Source organism: Bos taurus, chromosome 14, assembly GCF_002263795.3.
Source record: "Bos taurus isolate L1 Dominette 01449 registration number 42190680 breed Hereford chromosome 14, ARS-UCD2.0, whole genome shotgun sequence".
Classification (NCBI taxonomy): Eukaryota; Metazoa; Chordata; class Mammalia; order Artiodactyla; family Bovidae; genus Bos; species Bos taurus.
The window spans coordinates 33,585,664-33,605,193 of NC_037341.1; the positions used below are offsets into that span (position 1 = coordinate 33,585,664).

The following is a 19,530-nucleotide window of genomic DNA, read 5'->3' on the forward strand; positions in this document are numbered from 1 at the left end:
TGGGGCTCTAGAGCTCTGGCTCAATAGTTGTGGTGCAGTGACTTAGCTGCCCCGTGGCATGTGGGATCTTTCCAGATCAGAGATCAAACCCATATCGCTTGCATTGGTAGGCAGATTCTTTACCACTGAGCCACCGAGGAAGCCCCCTCTAGAGTGTTTTATTCAACTAATCAAAGAACACTTCCTAAATCATGGATCAAGCCAATACTGGCATTAATCCTTTATTTGATTGGTCTTCTCCTTTTGTGGGGGAGGGGCAGGCCACAAGGAATGTGAGATTTTAGTTCCCCCATCAGGGATCAGACCCTCACTCCCTCCATTAGAAGCACGGACTCTTAACCACTGGACCACCTGGGAAGTCCCAGTCTTCTCCTTTTGAATATTACTTCTACCTCTCTTTGATTATAAAATTTCAGGATCATTAGAGATCTACATAGAAAGTCAATAGGTAGATTTCAAAGGAAAAAAAACCACAAAATTTAAAATTATTTCAGGAGATTTAGACAGCCATGGGATCAACCTCTAGTTTATTCACTAGTTCTGCTCCTTTGACCAAAACTATATGCTTGATGATCAGCCCTTTAAGGCAGCTTTGCTTCTTTTAGTAAATTTCTATACGATCATGCCATAATCCTGAATTTTGTGTTTATTCTATCATTACTAGGAAAAACTCCATTAAAAAAATAAAAGGCAGTATAAAAGCTCAAAGTGTCCATAATAAACTGGACAGCAGTTTGCTGAGTGTAGCATACAGAGACCAGAGCAAATCTCATTACCTGTGCTAGGTCATGGTCACCATAAGCAGCTTAAGAGATGCAGTCTTCCTCCCTGTTTACTCCACATCTACCCTAGTCATTTGGATTAGTCCTCATCCAAACCCTGCCAGCTCAGCTTGAAAACTGCTGGCCTACATTTTATCTTGTGGGATTTTTTTATAAACATCACACTTTCAGAGTCACAAACATTGTAATGTAGGAGACTACAGTGACTGTGATAATAATCCCTTATACCTCCAGCGACTGTTCACACTAACAACCCTGGTATTAATATAAATTGATTATATGTGCAATTATTCTTTCTAATATGCATTTAGTTCAAACAGCGAATCAGACCCTATAACAATATAATGTATGATCATCTTCTTGAAATAAGATGCTTCCCTACTGTGCATCTTAATTACTGAACAAGGGAAGCATTCCAACTAAAATCGTCTTAGTGTGATCTAAAATTATTTTCTCAAAAATATGAAAATTTCTGCAGTAGCAGATATCTTAAGCTGGATTCCCCAGAAGAGCCCAAGACAAGGATTTGAGACCAAGTAGTTTAGCATGATTCTGGAATACATGTACTGAGTTTAGGGAAACTACATAATTGTGTTGATTCATCTAAATACCATCTATCTCTGAAATACTCTCAAATGTATATATTTATCTGTACACACATAATGATCAATTTGGTCTTTCCTGGTGGTTCAGTGATAAAGAATCCAGCTGCCAATGCAGGAGACATGGGTTTGATCCCTGAGTCAGGAAGATCTTCTGGAGGAAGAAGTGGCAACCCACTCCACTATTCTTGCCTGAAAAATCCCATGGACAGAGGAGCCTGGTGGGCTATGGTCCACAGGGTCACAAAAGAGTCAGACACAACTTAGTGACTAAACAACAGCAAGAATGATTAGCTTTATTTGTGTGTGTCTCTTGCATCCCCCAAGAAACACACTTTGTTTTCAAGCAGTAGAAATTGCCCTGTGACACAACACTGTGCCTCTCAGCCAACGAACCTCAGCCAAAAGCTAGGGTGAATGTCTGCAGGTTGTTGGCTTCTCTTGTGTCCATTTATTTGTGAACAATGTTGACCCCCTATTGTCCAAAAAAGAATATACAAGTAATAGTGCTGGACATGTGACCCAAACAAACCTAGGAGGAGAATCAGCCTGGAGGAAGAAAGGCAAGTATCTTTAAGTTTTATGTTCACTGAGAGTCATCAAGTCATGGTCAAGGACACAGATGGTGAAGATCAGTAGGCAGGTGGGGTCAGTGAAGGAGTCCTTTGATACTCCGCTCAGTTGCTTCAGTCCTATCCAGCTCTTTACGACCCTATGGACTGTAGCCCGCCAGGCTCCTCTGTCCATGGGTTTCTCCAGGCAAGAAGACTGGAAAGGGTTGCCATGCTCTCCTCCAGGGGATCTTCCTGACCCAGGAATAGAATGTGCATCTCTTGTGTCTCCTAAACTGGCAGGCAGATTCTTTACCACTAGAGCCACCTGGGAAGTCCATTGAGGGCCTCATAAACAGAACTGCAGCCCAGGAAGACTCACCCACCAGAGAAAATGTGAACTGAGAAGAACTAAGGCCAGAGGCCATCATGACTTCAGAGGACTTGAAGAGAATGGAAAGCCATTGCCAAGACTGCCAGTATATAATGTATATTCTGTTCAAATGTTACTAACATCTTTCCGAAAAAGGAAAAAAGAACAAAGGGCTGAGATTCCCCCTATTCCACTAGCAAGAAGTGGTCCAGAGCTGAGGCTTCCTATTCGGCCCTTCTGTCCCCACACCCCAGAGGTTCTGTGATCAAGGCCACTTGCTGGCTGGGAAAGGCCTGCTTTGGGTGTTCTAGGGTAAGTTACAAGGAAACCCAAACTGGAAGCAAGAATGTGCATCTAGCCAGCCAGCAATATCTCCTGGCAGGAAGGGAAATGTGAGCTCTCTGATGGTAGCCATCACCATAAAACTGGCAGGTGCTGTAAATTCAATACATGGATGTACTGAGTCAGGAGATGTTACTCTGCTCAGACTCCCATTACAAAGTACCACAGACTGGATGGCTTAAACAACAGACATTTATTTTCTCACTGCTCTGGAAGCTAGAAGTCCAACATCAAGGCACCACTGGGATTGGATTCTGGAGAGAAAACTCTTCCTGGCTTGCAGACAGCCACCTTTTCATTGTATCATCACATGGCCTTCCCTTCATGCATGTGTGGGGAGAGAGCAAGCGCTGGTGTAATGCCTCTTCTTAAAAGGACACCAATCATACTGGATTAGGGCTCCAGCCATCGACTTCATTAACTTTAATTACCTCTGTGAAGTCCCTCTCTCTAAATATACTCATATTGGGAATTAGGGCTTCAACACAAATTTTGTGGGGGAGACACAAGTCAGTCCATAACAGGAAGTGAGAGCCTTTTTAAAAATCATTATACTGTTAAATTACAGTCCTAAAAATTGTGCTTAGTTTGTGTACTAGAAGAAAAATATTAAAGTCATGGCAAAGATTCAACACATTAAAAAATATCTGTGATGTAGGGACTTCCCTGATGGTCCAGTGGTTAAGACTCTGCTTCCCATGCAGCGGGTGTGGGTTCAATCCTTGGTTGGGGAACTAAGACATGCCCCCACCATGCCGCACAGTCAAAAAGAAAATTCTGCGATGTAATTTTCCCTTCCTTCCTAGCCTGCAGTGCTATTTTGAGGCCCCTCATCTGGCCACATTCACTGCTCTCTATATGCCAGATATTTGAGCTCATGGAAGATGACAGAAACAATAACTTCCCCCAAAAAACAAACAACCCAGTCAAAAATGAGCAGAAGATCTAAACAGACATTTCTCCAAAGAAGATATTCAGATGGGCAACAGGCACATGAGAAGATACTCAACATCACTAATTATTAGAGAAATGCAAATCAAAACTATGAGGTATCACCTCACACTGTCAGAAGGGCTATCTTCAAAAAGTCTACAAATAAGAAACGCTGAAAAGGTGTGGAATGTACACTGTTAATGGGAATGTAAATTGGTACAACTACTATGAAGAACAGTATGGAGGTTCCTTAAAAAACTAAAAATAAGAGTCATCATATGATCCAGCAATCTCTCTCCTGGGAAAACATCTGGAAAAGATAAAAACTCTTCAGTCGAAAAGATATATGCCCTCCAGTGTCCATAGCAGCACTACTTATAATGGCCAGACAATCTAATGTCCACCAACGGATGAATGGATAAAGACAATATGACTGATACACACACACACGCGCACACACACACGCGCACACACACACACACACACACAAAAGATGAAATATTACTCAGCCGTAAAAAAGAAAGGAATAATGCCACCTGCAGCAACATGAATGGACCTAAACATTACCACACAAAGTGAAGTAATTCAGAAAGAGAAATAGTCTATGACATCCTTATATGCAGAATCTAAAAAGAAATTATAGAAATGAATTTATTTGCAAAATAGACTCACAGACTTAAGAGAAGGAATCATGATTGCCAGAGGAAAGGATGAGGGGAAAGGATAGTTAAGGAGTTTGGGACTGACACGTCCACACTGTTATATTTTGAATAGATAACCCACAAGAACCTACTGTATAGCACATGGAACTCTGCTAAAGTTATGTGGCAGCCTGGATGGGAGGGGAGTTTGGGAGAGAATGGATACAGGTATAGGTACGGCTAAGACCCTTTGTTGTCCACCTGAAACTATCACAACACTGTTAATTGGCTATACACCAATATAAAATAAAAAGTTAAAAAAACTAAAAGTAGAACTTCCATATGATCCAGCAATCCCACTCCTGGGCACATACCAGGAGAAAACCAAAATTTGAAGAGATAACATGGACCCAATGTTCACTCCAGCAGCATTTACAATAGCCAAGACATGGAAGCAACCTAAATATCCATTGACAAAGGGTTAGAAAAAGAAGCTGTGATACATATGTATGCTGTTTTTGTTCGGTCACTAAGTCATATCCAACTCTTTGAGACCCCATGGACTACAGCCCACCAGGTTCCTGTGTCCATGGGGTTTTCCAGTCAAGAATACTGGAGTGTGTTGCCATTTCCTTATCCAGGGGATCTTCGTAGCCTGGGAATCAAACTCATGTCTCCTGCACTGACAGGCAGATTCTTTACCACCGAGCCATCAGGGAAGCCCAATATACATACATACAATGGAATATTACTCAGCTACTAAGAAAGAATGAAATAATGCCATTTGTGGCAACATACATGGACCAACATAGATGAGAGTGTCACAGGGAGTGCAGTTAAGTCAGACAAAGACAAATATCGTATGGTATCACTCATACTTGAATCTAATTGTTAAAAATGATACAAATGAGCTTATTTACAAAACGGAAGCAGACTCACTGTCATAGAAAACAAATGTAAGGTTACTAAAGGGCAAACATGGGAAGGCAGGAATAAACCAGGAACTTGAGATATACATACACACGGTACTATATATAAAACAAGATAATCAAGACCTACTGTATAGCACAGGGAACTCTACTCAATGCTCTGCTGTGACCTAAATGGGAAGGAAATTCAAGTAAGAAAAGATATTTGTATATGTGTGGCTGACTCACTTTGCTGTACAGCAGAAATTAACACAACATTATAAAGCAATTATATGCCAATTAAAAAAGCAAAAGCATAAAAAATTAGAAATCTATGTTAAAGAGTATATAATAAATATATATGTAACTTGATACATCAATGAAATAGAGCATAGGGCACAGCTAAAAAAATTTTTTAATGGCTTTCTTTACTAAGTGAATTAGAGAAGTCTCACTTAGGGAAATATTCAAGCAAATATTGATCTGACCATTAAAAGAAGCTCAGATGATCAGGATAAACAACATTATAAATAGCAAAGTTAAAAATAAAGTGAAAGTCTGTCTTTTTTTAAAAAAAAAAAGCCTTTTTATTCTTACATCTGTTTTCATCAAATATTAAAGATACATGAATTCATCAATCAGCAGCCCACAGATCACCCATCTTCTGAGGGACACTGGGTGCTAAAAAATGTAAGCACCCTCAGAAACATTACAGTTTAGTTAGAAGGAGAGAAGCACATGAATGTAAAAAGGCATGGAGATTAATACCATTTCAATGCAAAAAAAGCACAAGCCAGGTGATCAACCACCCAATGAAAGGAGCAATTTACAAAAGTGAAAATGTGAATATTTTAGACAAGGATATATTCAAGCAAGATATTCAAGGGTAAGTAAAATTTGGACATCAAGGGGGCGGGAAAGCAAAGGCACTTGGGTACAAAAATATGGTAAGAAAAGCTTATAAATAAGGTTAATGAATGGAATATTTGGGAGAGCAGGTAAAGAGCAAATGTGTAGAGCCTTCAATATCAAGCTGGGAAATTGATTTTATCCTCAATGACGGAGCAACTGAGGAGCCCCTGAAAGTTTCAGCAAAGGCTGACACAATCAAAGTTGTATATTAAGAACATGAGTCTAGCATCACTATATAGGGATTGAAAGAAACCTGTAAACAAAAATAACCAGTAGTCCAGCATGAAGGGTTAAGGATTTGAACTAGACTGGGCAATGGACAGCAGTGTGAGAGAGATTGAGGAGGAAGAATTTATAACCCTTGGTAAGTTATAAGAGACTAAGAGATTCACTGGTGTCTACAACACCTGGCCAAGAGATGAAAAGAATCATTAACAAAATTAAAAAGTCAAGGTGGAAAGCCGATTTCAGAGCAGATAAAACTCAATAGAAACCGATCACAAGTGGTCTAGTGGTTGAGAATCCACCAACCAATGCAAGGATCGCAGGTTCCATCCCTGGTCAGGGAAGAGTCCACACACCTCGGGGCAACTAAGCCCATGTGCTACAACCACTAAGGCCTGAACACCCTAGAGCCCACGCTCGACAACAAGAGAAGCGACTGAAATGAGAAGCCTACGCGCCACGATTAGAGAGCAGTCCCACTTGGCGGCAACTGGAGAGAGCCTGCCCGCAGCAACAAAAACCCAGTGGAGCCAAAAATCAAGTAATTAATTAAAAAAACATACAGATTACAAAATGATAAGGCAAAAACAGCGGTCATAGGATTTAGTGGATACTGGCATATATTCTTTTGGAAAATAATCACAGTCAATACACTGCTTTTAAATAACTTTTTTTTTCTAATTAAAAAGCAACCCAAGTTCAGAACAAAGAGACTTGGTACCCAAAAAGAGAACCCCAAAAATAAAATCAATCAGAATCCTGCTACCCAGAGATGACAGCTCTAACACTGTGTCTATCCTTTCAGTATTTTTTTCAATGTCAATAACAATAATAAGAGGGGAAGAGAGGGTGAAAAATGGCTGAGATTTATTGGCTGCCACATATAGTGCAGGCCATGTACACTGTACACACTAATAAAAGCTCCTGACATACATTAAAGAACTTATTTTTCACAAACAGCCCTATGAGAGGTACTAATATTATCCTTTTTGCAGATGGAGAAACTGAAGCCCAGAACATTTAAGAAAACTGCCCAAAGTAACACAGAGTTGGGCTCTGAACACAGGTAATCCAGCCTGACTTGGGATCTTAACCACCAGGTATACTGCCTCTTATAATCCCTAGTGGCTCAGACGATAAGGCGTCTGTCTGCAACGCAGGAGACCCGGGTTCGATCCCTGGGTTGGGAAGATCCCCTGGAGAAGGAAATGGCAGCCCACTCCAGTATTCTTGCCTGGAAAATCCCATGGATCGAGGAGCCTGGTAGGCTACGGTCCGTGGGGTCGCAAAGAGTCGGACACGGCTGAGCGACTTCACTTTCACTTTCATACTGCCTCTTGTACCATGTGCTTATATAACACACATCAGTTTGAACACATAACCATAGAATATATGCTCATTCATTCATTCTTCAACCAAGGGTGTAAACTTTGCTATTCGGAGAAACAGCAGAATTCCTTAAGCAAACTCCATTAAGGGCAGAGGGGCTGCCAACTGGCATCTTCTCTAAAATAATTCTTTTCCAACAGCTAGTCCTCCTGTGGTCTCTTGAGATTTCCCCAGTTTACTGAATACCACAGTCAGGATAGGCACGTGATGTTGCTCTAACAAGCATCTCAAAACATCTTAGGGTTTATAACCACAAAGGTTTATTCCTTGCACACAAGTCTTGATCCAAGGGTCATAGGAAGATCTGCTCCATGACATCTGACTCCAGAACCCAAGTTGATGCCACCAGAATGTTGCCACTTTGGTGACAAAGGAAAGAAAGCTTTGTGGGGTCTTGCTCAAGTGCTCTGGCCTAGAAGTAGCATCTGTCACTACACACAGCTTATTGGCCAGAACTTGTCACATAACCTCAATATACCACAACAGGATCAGGAAGTACGCTCTGCCCACCAGTCCAGAATGGGGATGGGTACCTCGGACTTCACATTACTGCATGAAATTCACATTCTGAGTTCTTGGAACCCTCAGGTTCAATCCACATTTTGACAAATACTCTATTGCTAATACCTTTTTAAAGCAAAAACTAAAATATTGATTGGATTATCAGTCTATAAAGGTGACTTTATTGCTAATACCTCTTTAAAGCAAAAACTAAAATATTGATTGGATTATCAGTCTATAAAGGTGACTGCACCAACTTGAATCAATAGTCTTTTTTTTAATATCTATTTTTATTTACTTGTTGGGCCGCATTGGGTCTTAGTTGTAGCATGTGGGATCTAATACCCAGACCAGGAATCGAACTCAGGCCCCTGCATTGGGATCACAGAGTCTTGGCCACTGAACCACTAAGGAAGTACCAATGGAGTCATTAAGGAATATTTGAGTTCATTTCACAGATGACGAAAATGAAGCCCAGAGAACACCAACCGAAAATAACTCCAGCTAGTAACAGACTGAAATCAGAGTTTTGTTTTGTTTTGTTTTTTATGATTCCCTCAATTAATTTCTCACAAAGCATGAAAGAAAAAGGTTAGGTTTTATCTGTTGGGAGAGTCACCACTTGTATTCAAACCCAATATGAATTTCATTAAAGTTAAAATCTATGTTAAAATATCCTTCAGGAAAGTACATTACCCTAGATCTTAGTCTTTTTATACACATTTCTTATTTTCCTTACCAACATTTTATGATGTAGAGTTGTACATTCTCTGACAGATTTTATTTTAGTTACTAATCTGGGAAGTGTACTCATTTGCAAGCAAAAAAGAATCTAAATGGTGGCATTTGATGAATATATGTACATGTGTCTCCCAATATTGTTCTTTTGCTTTACTTAGCTGACACAAACTCAGTAGTCCAAAAAAAAAAAAAAAAAAAACCAATAGCCATTTCCCCAGAGTGACTCCAGGATCATTAGAAAGTAGACAGTGCAGCCTCCCTCATTTTTTAAAAAGGAAATTAAGATCCAGAGTTAGGGCCATGTGCCCAGGACCCCCACTGATAATGTGTTAGAGCCAAGTCTTTTTTTTTTTTTTTTGGCTGTGCTGAGTCTTCACTGCTGCCTGGGCTTTCTCTAGTTGCAGATCCCCGGCTCTAGAGAACAGGCTCAATAGTTGTGGCATACAGGCTTAGTTGCTCCAAGACATGCGGGATCTTTCCGAACCAGGGACCAAGGCCTTGTCTCCTGCACTGGAAGGCAGATTCTTCAACACTGAGCCACCAGGGAAGCCCAAGCCAAGTCTTAAAATCATGCTCCCACCTCCAAACTCAGTGTCCTTTCCAACACTCTATATTCCCCCAAGCTTCATTATTTTGGGCAAGTCCTTTCATTTCTCCGGTCCTTGGCTTCCTTAGCTGGAAACTAAGGGCAAAAATCCATCACTAGATTAAATTTCCCAAATGGCTTACAAAGACCAGCCTAAGATTTTTTGGTCATCCAGGTGTGACAGAAACTAAATGTCTTAGTCCTCTCTTGGAGATTCTAATGGAGATCGACAGGCAAAGGCTTAAGAAATTCTTCAATAAAGAAAAACATTTAAAAAACACCAATACAGTATACTAACGCATATATATGGAATTTATTTTTTTTTAAGTTATAAATTAGAGTGACAAAGTTTATTAGGGTATAACATTTTTTTTAAATATCTTAATTTTGGAAATTTATTAAAATACAGGCTAATACAAAAATCTCATCTTTTCACACATCAAATGATATTTGTGTGCTTTTGTTTATTTTTTAATTTATTTTTTAAAAATACAAATTTATTTATTTTAATTGGAGGTTAATTACTTTACAATAGAAAGATGGTAACGATAACCCTGTATGCAAGACAGCAAAAGAGACACAGATGTATAGAACAGTCTTTTGGACTCTGTGGGAGAGGGAGGGTGGGATGATTTGGGAGAATGGCATTGAAAGATGTATATTATCACATGTGAAACAAATCGCCAGTCCAGGTTCGATGCATGATACAGGGTACATGGGGCTGGTGCACTGGGATGACCCAGAGGGATGGGATGGGGAGGGAGGTGGGAGTGGGGTTCAGGGTTGGGAACATGTGTACACCCATGGTGGATTCATGTCATGTATGTCAAAATCAATACAATATTGTAAAGTAATTAGCCTCCAATTAAAATAAATACATTTATATTTAAAGAAAAACATTTAATGGCCATGTTTCCTGAACTCACTTGATAGTAGGGAGGTTCGGGTGTGTGACTCTCCTCGGTGTCCGCTTCCCTCTCTGACCACTCTCCCTCCTCTTGCTCCCTTTCCTCCAGTCAGAGGAGACCCAAATGCCCCAACCCTTCCTGCCCCAGGCCTTCCGACCTGCCTGCAAGGACTCATCTGCCCAGGGAGGGGCCCCGGCCACCAGGCTCCGGTAGAGCTCTGCTTGGTGGCCATCTTCTTCACAACCCTTATCGCTGCCTAGAGTTACAAGATGTACCGTCAGCCCCCTGCACTAGAACAGAGACTTCGGAAAGCAGGACTCTGTCTTGGGAAATCTCTAAAACCCCAGCACCTAAAACACTAAGAGGAGGAGGAATGTAGTGGATGTTTCTCGAATGGATAAATTAATGAATCAGTTAGCAAAGTACCCCAAAAGAATGCCATGTAGAATAAGAAAAATTATCACCAGACTGGAGGTCAGCAACACCCAGACACTTGATGGAAATTCTCAGGTCCCACCTTGGACCCACTGAGGCAGACCTACTGGGTGAACGGGGCTGGGTATGCGGTGGGGGGAGACCCCCAGGGTAAACAGCAATCTGGGTTGGAATAAGCCTTCCAGATGATGCTGGTACTCACTAAAGTTTGAGAATCACTAGTCTAGAATAGCTTTAAGTTAAATTCAACCTCTAGAATTCTTTTATTTGTGAGCAATTCTCTTATGGTACTTTGAGCATTATACAAAAGAATAAACTAATTTATCACATTTCCTGAGAGTCTTAGAATCATCATATATGAAAACTTGCTGGCTTTTCCCTCCAATAGAAATAAAGCCCTAATTAACACACAATGTCCCACTGAGAATTAATCAGTTCAACAGCTATCCCAACACACTTGAGGGTCATTTTACCATCTGTTATAACAGAAAAGCCAGTTACTCTAGAACCACTAAAGCTCTTCCTAACAAAGGTTGAATTCTTCCTCCAAAATAAGAAATATTCACACATACACATCACACAATATGTTTGTATACATATGTTTGTATACAAAAGAAAGACTTTCTCATTATTCCTTGATTAATTAATCCCTTGATTATATCCCAAATGACAATGCAGGAAACCAAGTTAATTGTAACACAAAAACACCCAGAGGATAATTTATATACTTTCAAATTCTGTCTTCACTTCTCATTAACTGAAAATGAACAGAGGGGCAATTTTTGATAAAAGTTTTACTAGATGATGCCAAATCAAGTAAGCATTATTAACTGGGAAAAGTCAAGGATATAAACATGTAGAAGTCACACAATGGCTTCTAAGCCTTCACAACCCAGCCCAAACATGCTGTCACACTCACCCAGGATGACGCTCGCTTCCTGCCAAAGTGATAGACTTGTAAGCTCCATGCCATGCTTTTTACACTTCTCTGTCTTCCCTGTTTCCTTCATACCCATCTCAGCCTTTTTGTCCAGCCCCACCCTGCCCCTCACTCAGGTGGACCTGATAGGTTCAGAATGAGGGGACAAAATAGATCATTAAATAGTTAATCCCACTAGGGGATTCTAAGTAGAAAAATATGGGAGACCCTTGTAACTTAAAGACTACTAAAGAAAGCGAGCTTGCTTAACCACTGAACCATGCAACAGAAGCATAAGATACGCCCCAAATGAAACAGTGGCAGCACGAGACCCACATCCTGCCCAGTGAGCTCAGTAAGTTAATGATTCCTAGGATACACTCTCTGCACATAAAAAAACAACCATCTGTGGACCTAGCTTGACCATCTAGGGACAAGAAAACTCCCCTGCCCAACCTGGAGGAGGAGCTGGTGATAAAAAAATCAAGTTTGCTCAAGAAAGACAAAGGAGTTCTTCTGCTCCTCCCCACTTTTCCTTCGATTATAAAACTGTAGCCCAGTAAGTTCTCAGGGCACGGCATTTCTCACCCGCCCACTTGTAAGTCTCACAAGCATCCTATTCTAATAAATCACTTCTTATCTACCACTTTGTTCTCTCTGAATTCTTCTCATGGGTGGTCCGACTCTTTGTGACCCTATGGACTGCAGCCTGCCAGGCTCCTCTCTCCATGGAATTTTCCAGGCAAGAATACTGGAGTGGGTTGCCATTTCCTACTGCAGGGGATCTTCCTGACCCAGGGTTTGAACTCAAGTCTCTAGCATCCTCGTACATTAGCAGGCAGATTCTTTACCATTGCACCACCTGAGAAGCCCAAATTTAATGACAGCTCTCCAGTGAGACACAAAGGTATCTGAGGTCTTCAGAACTCCCCCTCCCTCCGAAATGACACCAATTGCTTTCAGACCCCTCATTTGCAAACCTTGTCTGAAAATCCAGGCCAGAAGTCTGCACCACACTCACTGGATGTGAGTGCTTCATCTTCTCTTATATTTATATATATATATATATATTTTTTTTTTTTTTTTTTTTTTAATTTGTTTGACTGTGCTGGGTTTTCGTTGCTGGCACTTGAGATCTAATCCCCTGACCAGGAATCGAACCCAGGCCTCCTGCATTGGGACCGCAGAGTCTCAGCCACTGGACCACCAGGGAAGTTCCTCCTCTTTCAATTTTAATGAAAGAAGACTAGGACATACACATTTCTGCATTCTCCCTCACCCGATCTCCTGAACTGCCATCTTGAATCTCTGGCTTATCTCTTGGTTTCAGCAGTATCCAAAGCTCCAACTAAAAGACTGTCCTTACTGCTCTCACGGGGTTTCACCAGCCAGGTGAGCCCCACTGTTACCTCCTCACCTCCCTGTGGAGGAGAGAAGACAGGGAGAAATCTGAGGGAGTCGCCAGGAAGGATCCCTGAAACACAGGAACCTTGACTATAGGGAAGGTGGTGGTTATAAGATGGTGCCCTTCTTGTAAAAGAGATCAGACACCCAGGGAGACCATACCTCTGGCCTGGTATATGTCAGGTTTTTACTGTCCAAGACATTAGAATCCCCAACGGAGGATGGAGGATAAAACCATGTCTGAAAGCAAGACATTTTTGTTAGGATCTAAAATCTATGCTGGCAGGTACCTAGAGTAGTCAAATTCGTAGAGTCAGAAAGTACATTTGTAGATGCCAGGGGTTGGGGGGCTGGGAGGAATGGGAAGGGGGAATGGGGAGTTAGTGTTTAATAGTGTTTGGACTTTCAGTTCAGGAAAGCAAAAAAGTCGGGAGATGGATGTGAGAGTTACACAACAATGCCACTGAACTGTATAGTCAAACAAGGTTAAAACAGTAAGCTTTACATTATATGACTTTTACTGCAATAAAAAAAATTTTTTTAATCAATCAGGTTTACAGCTTCTTCTATTTTGTAAGTTTATTCTCCTGTTGTCCTCAGGCTTTATGGAAGCCTTTTACAAGCTGCAACCTCTTTCAGGATGCCAAAACAAACAAACAAACAAACAAAAGGAGAGGTTTTTCTGCTCCACAGTTATTACCACATCAAACAGGAGACTACCCAATGCACTCCTACAGCTCTGGATGCATAAACAAAAGTGATGAGTCCCCTACCATGCTCCCCGCTCCTGGGGGAAGATGAGCAGACATGTCAGAGTCCTACTGGTGAGTTATTCTCCCCACCTGAAGGTCCTCCTGCCAGAGAAACTTTCAAGTTGCTCAGTTCTCCATTAAAAGAGAAGAAGGACTTCCCTGGTGACTCAGAATGTAGAGAATCTGCCTGCAAAGCTTGAGACCTGGGTTGGGAAGATCCCCTGGAGGAGGGCATGGCAACCCACTCCAGTATTCTTGCCTGGGAAATCCCATGGACAGAGGAGCTTGCTGGGCCACAGTCCTAGGGGTCGCAAAGATCTAGACAAAAGGAAAAGATGAGTTCTTACAGTCACACAGGGCTTTACAACGATAAATCCACTCAGAGACCATGTGGTAACTCCTCCTCACCAAAAGACAACTGTCCTTCTTCAGGCTCAGCTGGTCCGCAGGGCAGCAATCACTGGGCACAAAAGGTAACTTGAGTTCACACTCCCAGGTGAGTAAGCATCACTACTCAGGATAAGCAATGTCCCAAAAGATTATTTGTCACTTGCCACATCCTTTTTTGTGGTTCAGTCACTAAATTGTGTCCGACTCTTCACGACCTAATGGACTGTAGCCCGCCAGGCTCCTCTGTCCTCTTCACTAACTGCCAGAGTTTCCTCAGATTCAAGTCCAGTGAGTCAGTGATGCTTTCTAACCCTCTCACCCTCTGCCGCCCCCTTCTCCTCTTGCCTTTGATCTTCCCTCACACCCTATGAGCCCTAAATGACTGAACTGCAAGCAACCAATCTTTTTAAAAACACAGCTTGGAGCACAGGAAAATTTCTAAGATAAACAAATTTTTGAAAAAGCCTATCACGGGTAAATCCCAGTGGCAACTCCTTGCTCTCAAATAAACTGCTACTGGCTTTCCTGAAAAACCCCAGGGGGATAGAAAAACAGAGCAAGCAGCTGCTTCCTTTTCCCCATGACTCAAACTGCATTTTGCTAGCCCGCAGGAACCCAACGTAAGAGCTGGTCACTCAACTGATTCTCCAAGCTAGAATACTGGAGTGGGTAGAAATTCTTTCCTCCAGGAGATCTTCCCAACCCAGAAATTGAACCTGCATCTTTTTTTTTTTTTGGGTGCTCTACACGATCAGAGAAACTTCTCTAGTAATGAACTATAGAAATGATCCCTGAAAGTATAGTCTTTATGTCTCCTGCATTGGCAGGAAGGTTCTTTACCACTAGCACCACCCAGGAAGCAGGTATGTGCATACACACACACACAAACACACACACGCACGTTGTCTGTTGTTCAGTTGTTAAATCATGTCCAACTCTTTGCAACTCCATGGACTGCAGTATGCCAGGCTTCCCTGTCCTTTACTATATGTTATCTTAAATCTAGACAGAAGGGGAAAGTACAATAAATTTTGTTGGGAGGCAACCTCAACCATTACTTTCATGGAATTCCCAGTATGTTTCCCATAGGTATAAAGTTACAAAAAGCATTCAGAGTTCCATAACAACCCACAGCAATCTACTCAACATACTATATCCATTACACACCAGAACTCCAATACGTACAGAAACCCTCCCTCCTGCCTCCCCCACCCTACTTAAAGAGCATTCAGAGGTCCCCACCACCGCCATATGACACACGGGCTTGGAACCGGAGACCAGCTCCACCATGACGTTAGGGAGTTGCAGGGCCCAGTACCACACAAGTTTCAGAAACGTGAAGATTGAGGTAAGAAGCTACACATGGTGGACAAGAAGCAAAATACACGAAGACTAAGCCACAGTTTTTCCTTTGAAAGGTAACTGGTTCTGTCTAGAATGTCTCCAGATTAGCTTCCAACCCCGACACATCAGCAGGATCATCTGGGAAATCTGTTTAAAAAACAGATTCTAGGGCATCACCACGTGCCTGCATGCTAAGTTCTTTCAGTCGAGTCTGATTCTTTGTGACTCTATGGACCAAGGCCTGCCAGGCTCCTCTGTCCACAGGAGTTTTCAGGCAAGAATACTGGAGTGGGTTGCCATTTCCTTCTCCAGGAGAAGCTTCCCGACCCAGGGATTGAACCTGCGTCTTTTACATCTCCTACATTGGCAGGCAGGTTCTTTACCACTAGCACCACCTGGGCATCATCACAGTTCTACTAAATTAGACCCTGACGGAATGCCCTGGTGGTCCAATGATTAGAACTCCACGCTTTCACTGCTGGGGCACAGGTTCAAGTCCTGCTTGGGGAATTAAGATACTGCAAGCCTCATGGAAAGGGAGGCCTGGCATGCTGCGATTCATGTGATCACAGAGTCAGACACGACTGAGCGACTGAACTGAACTGAACTGAACTGAAACCTCATAGTGCAGCCACACACACATACAAAAAAAATAAGACTCTGAGAGATGGGTCCAGGAATCTGTGTTTTTAAGGCTACTTCTCCAGTAATAATGATGTTCAGCCATATTTAAGAATCCTATTCTGGGGTTTTGCTATTAGACAGATAGACTGATGATACATTTTAGATGTCACAGTTTTCCAATATCCTTTAAGCCTTAGTTTCCTCTTATGGATTTTGATTTCTATTTAAGTACCTCCTAGGCAAATGCAATGCTCTGTGGTTTCCTCTATTTATAGCACTTACCATGATTTTTAATTATCAGCTACTTGTTTATTATTTGTCTTCTCCACTAGACTAAGCCCCATGAAAGCAGCTCTGTTCCATCATTTAACACAAAGTATGTTATAATAAACTTTGCTGAATGAGACACTGTATTCACTTGTTTTATTTCATCTTACTGCTAATGAATGATGGAGTAGAATTATATCTTTGTAAATCTTCCTTCACTGTTGATGGGAATGTAAATTGGTGCAGCCACTATGGAGTACAGAGTTTCCTTAAAAAACTGAAAATAGAATTACCTTAATCCCACTTCTGGGCATATATCCAGAAAAGATGAAAACTCTTAAGTGGAAAACATACATGCATTTCACTGCATACAGCAGCACTATTTGTAATAGCCAAGACATGGAAGCAACCTAAATGTCACCAATAGATGAATGGATGAAGAAGATGTGATATATAATGGAATATTATTCAGTCATAAAAAGAATGAAATAATCCCATTTGCAGCATCATGGATGGACCTAGAGATGATCATACTAAGTGAACTAAGAGAAAGATAAACATCATAACAATTATATGTGGAATCTTAAAAAAAAAAAATTATACAAATGAACTTACAAAACAGAAATAGACTCACAGACATAGAAAACAAACTTATGGTTACCAAAGGGGAAAGGGAAGGCAAGGATAAATGTGGAGTTTGGGATTAATAGATACACAGTACTATACATAAAATAGATAAACAAAAAGGACCTACTGTATAGCACAGGGAACTATATTCAGTGTTTTGTAATAACCTTATGATGGAAAAGAATCTGAAAAAGAATATATCTTTGCTGACAGTTAAAACACTGTAAATCAACTATATTTCAATTTTAAAAAAAAAGGAATTATCTCTAGATCCTTTGAGAATTATCACTTTCTTATTCCCAAGTTAAAGAGATGGACCAGAGCAGCTGAGTGGGCCAAGATGACTTGGTGGTTAAGCGGCAAGACCACATCTCACACAACAACTCAGGTTCCACTTGTACTCCTTTTCCACTCTCCCATGCCACCTCCCTTCTGCGAATATCACAGCTGGATTTCAAATTATTAATATCAAACTTGCTGAAGAAAAGGCCCCTGGGTCTCAAAGTCTCAAAGTTTCTTTGCATGACAGGCAGTTATGCAACTCAGAAGCATAGGTGTGTATGTGTGTCTGCTTAGTCATGTCCAACTCTTTGCAACCCATGGACAGAGGAGCCTGGTGGGCTACAGACCATGGAATTTTCCAAGCAAGACTGGAGTGGGTTGCCATTTCCTACTTCAGAGGATCTTCCCGACCGAGGGATCAAACCCCCATCTCTTGCATCTCCTGAGTTTGGCAGGCAGATTCTTTACCATTAGCACATATGTCACTGGAAATTTATAAAGCAATCTTGAACTCAGTCAATTCACTTAACAGAGAAACAATGATGCAGAGTGGGAGAATGAAAGTTCATTGGAAAACTGTGGCATGATAAATTCTAGCTCTAGTTACAAAAAAAAAAAAATGTTATAAGAGAAAGATTATCTAGCTACAATTAAAAAAACCTCACAGAACATAGTAAAAGAATCCTTTGCTGGAAAGAAAGAAAAACACTTAATGGAAACTTGAATTTGGAAGGGAGGTTAATGAATAAAATATCATGAGTTTATTCTTGATTTACCCTATAAATAGGATATAAATTTATATATCCTATAAATAGGATATAATTTATCCTATAAATTATAAATAATTTATAGGAAGCCAAAAAGAGTATCTGTTAATAGGAAGAAGAAATTCTGGAAATTAAATGGGTAAGGATACAACAGTAATGTTGAAATGACTAAACTGGTCATTTAAAATCTGATTTGAACAATAATGAAGCTTCCCTGATAGCTCAGTTGGTATAGAATCCGCCTGCAATGCAGGAGACCCCAGTTCGATTCCTGGGTTGGGAAGATCCGCTGGAGAAGGGATAGGCTACCAACTCCAGTATTCTTGGGCTTCCCTTGTGGCTTAGCTGGAAAAGAATCTGCCTGCAATGAGGGGGACCTGGGTTCGATTTCTGGGTTGGGAAGATCCCCTGGAGAAGGGAAAGGCTACCCACATCAGTAATCTGGCCTGGAGAATTCCACGGACTGTACAGTCCATGGGGTCACAAAGAGTCAAACACGATTGAGAAACTTTCACTTTCACTTTGAACAATAATGAAATCAGAAACTCGCCCATTTGAGAGTAGTAATACTGTTAACACAGATTTTGACATATTTGTCCTATACCTGGAGAAATGACATATCATCACAACAGCAGATTTAGATTGTATGAAGTCACAGAGAAGTCAGTTACTAAGCCTATTAACATATTGGCAATTTTTTTGAAGAAACCAGTGAAAACTTTCTAATTATACTCACACAAAGCATTTCAGCAAATATCTCTAATAAAAGAATATAAGAGAAATAAAATCATAACAAATAAGATAATAAAACTAGCAATAAGCTATCTGTCCCTTTTAGAAAAAAAAAATGGAATTTTATTGAGTAACTAATTATGGCTCAGCTGTTAAAGAATTGGCCCGAAATGAGGCAGTCCTGGGTTCAATCCCTGGGTTGGGAAGATCCCCTAGAGAGGGGACCGGCTACCCACTTCAGTGTTCTGGCCTGGAGAATCCCTGGACTATATAGCCCATGGGGTCGCAAAGAATCGGACATGACTGAGCAACTTTCACTTAGCACTTTAAGTAAGTACAATAGGGCTTCCCCGATGACTCAGTGGCAAAAGACTGCCTGCAATGCTGGAAATGCAGAAGGCGCAAGTTTTATCCCTGGGTCAAGAAGATCTCCTGGAGGAGGAAATTGCCACCCACTCCAGTATTCTTGCCTGAAAAATCCCACAGACAGAGGAGCCTGGCAAGCTACAGTCCACAGGGTTGCAAAGAGTCAGACACAACAGAGCACACACACACACACACAAGGAAATATAATAACCCTAGTATGCATTTGA

The 19,530-nt window shown here is 41.1% G+C and overlaps 1 protein-coding gene and 1 pseudogene across 3 annotated transcripts in view; both read right to left on the bottom strand.

Annotated features, from left to right (window-relative positions):
- SLCO5A1 (solute carrier organic anion transporter family member 5A1) overlaps positions 1-19,530 on the bottom strand; it is a 287,931-nt gene that overhangs the window by 102,663 nt on the left and 165,738 nt on the right. The gene's annotated exons all lie outside the window — the stretch shown is intronic.
- On the bottom strand, positions 15,015-15,101 carry LOC112449634 (uncharacterized; annotated as a pseudogene).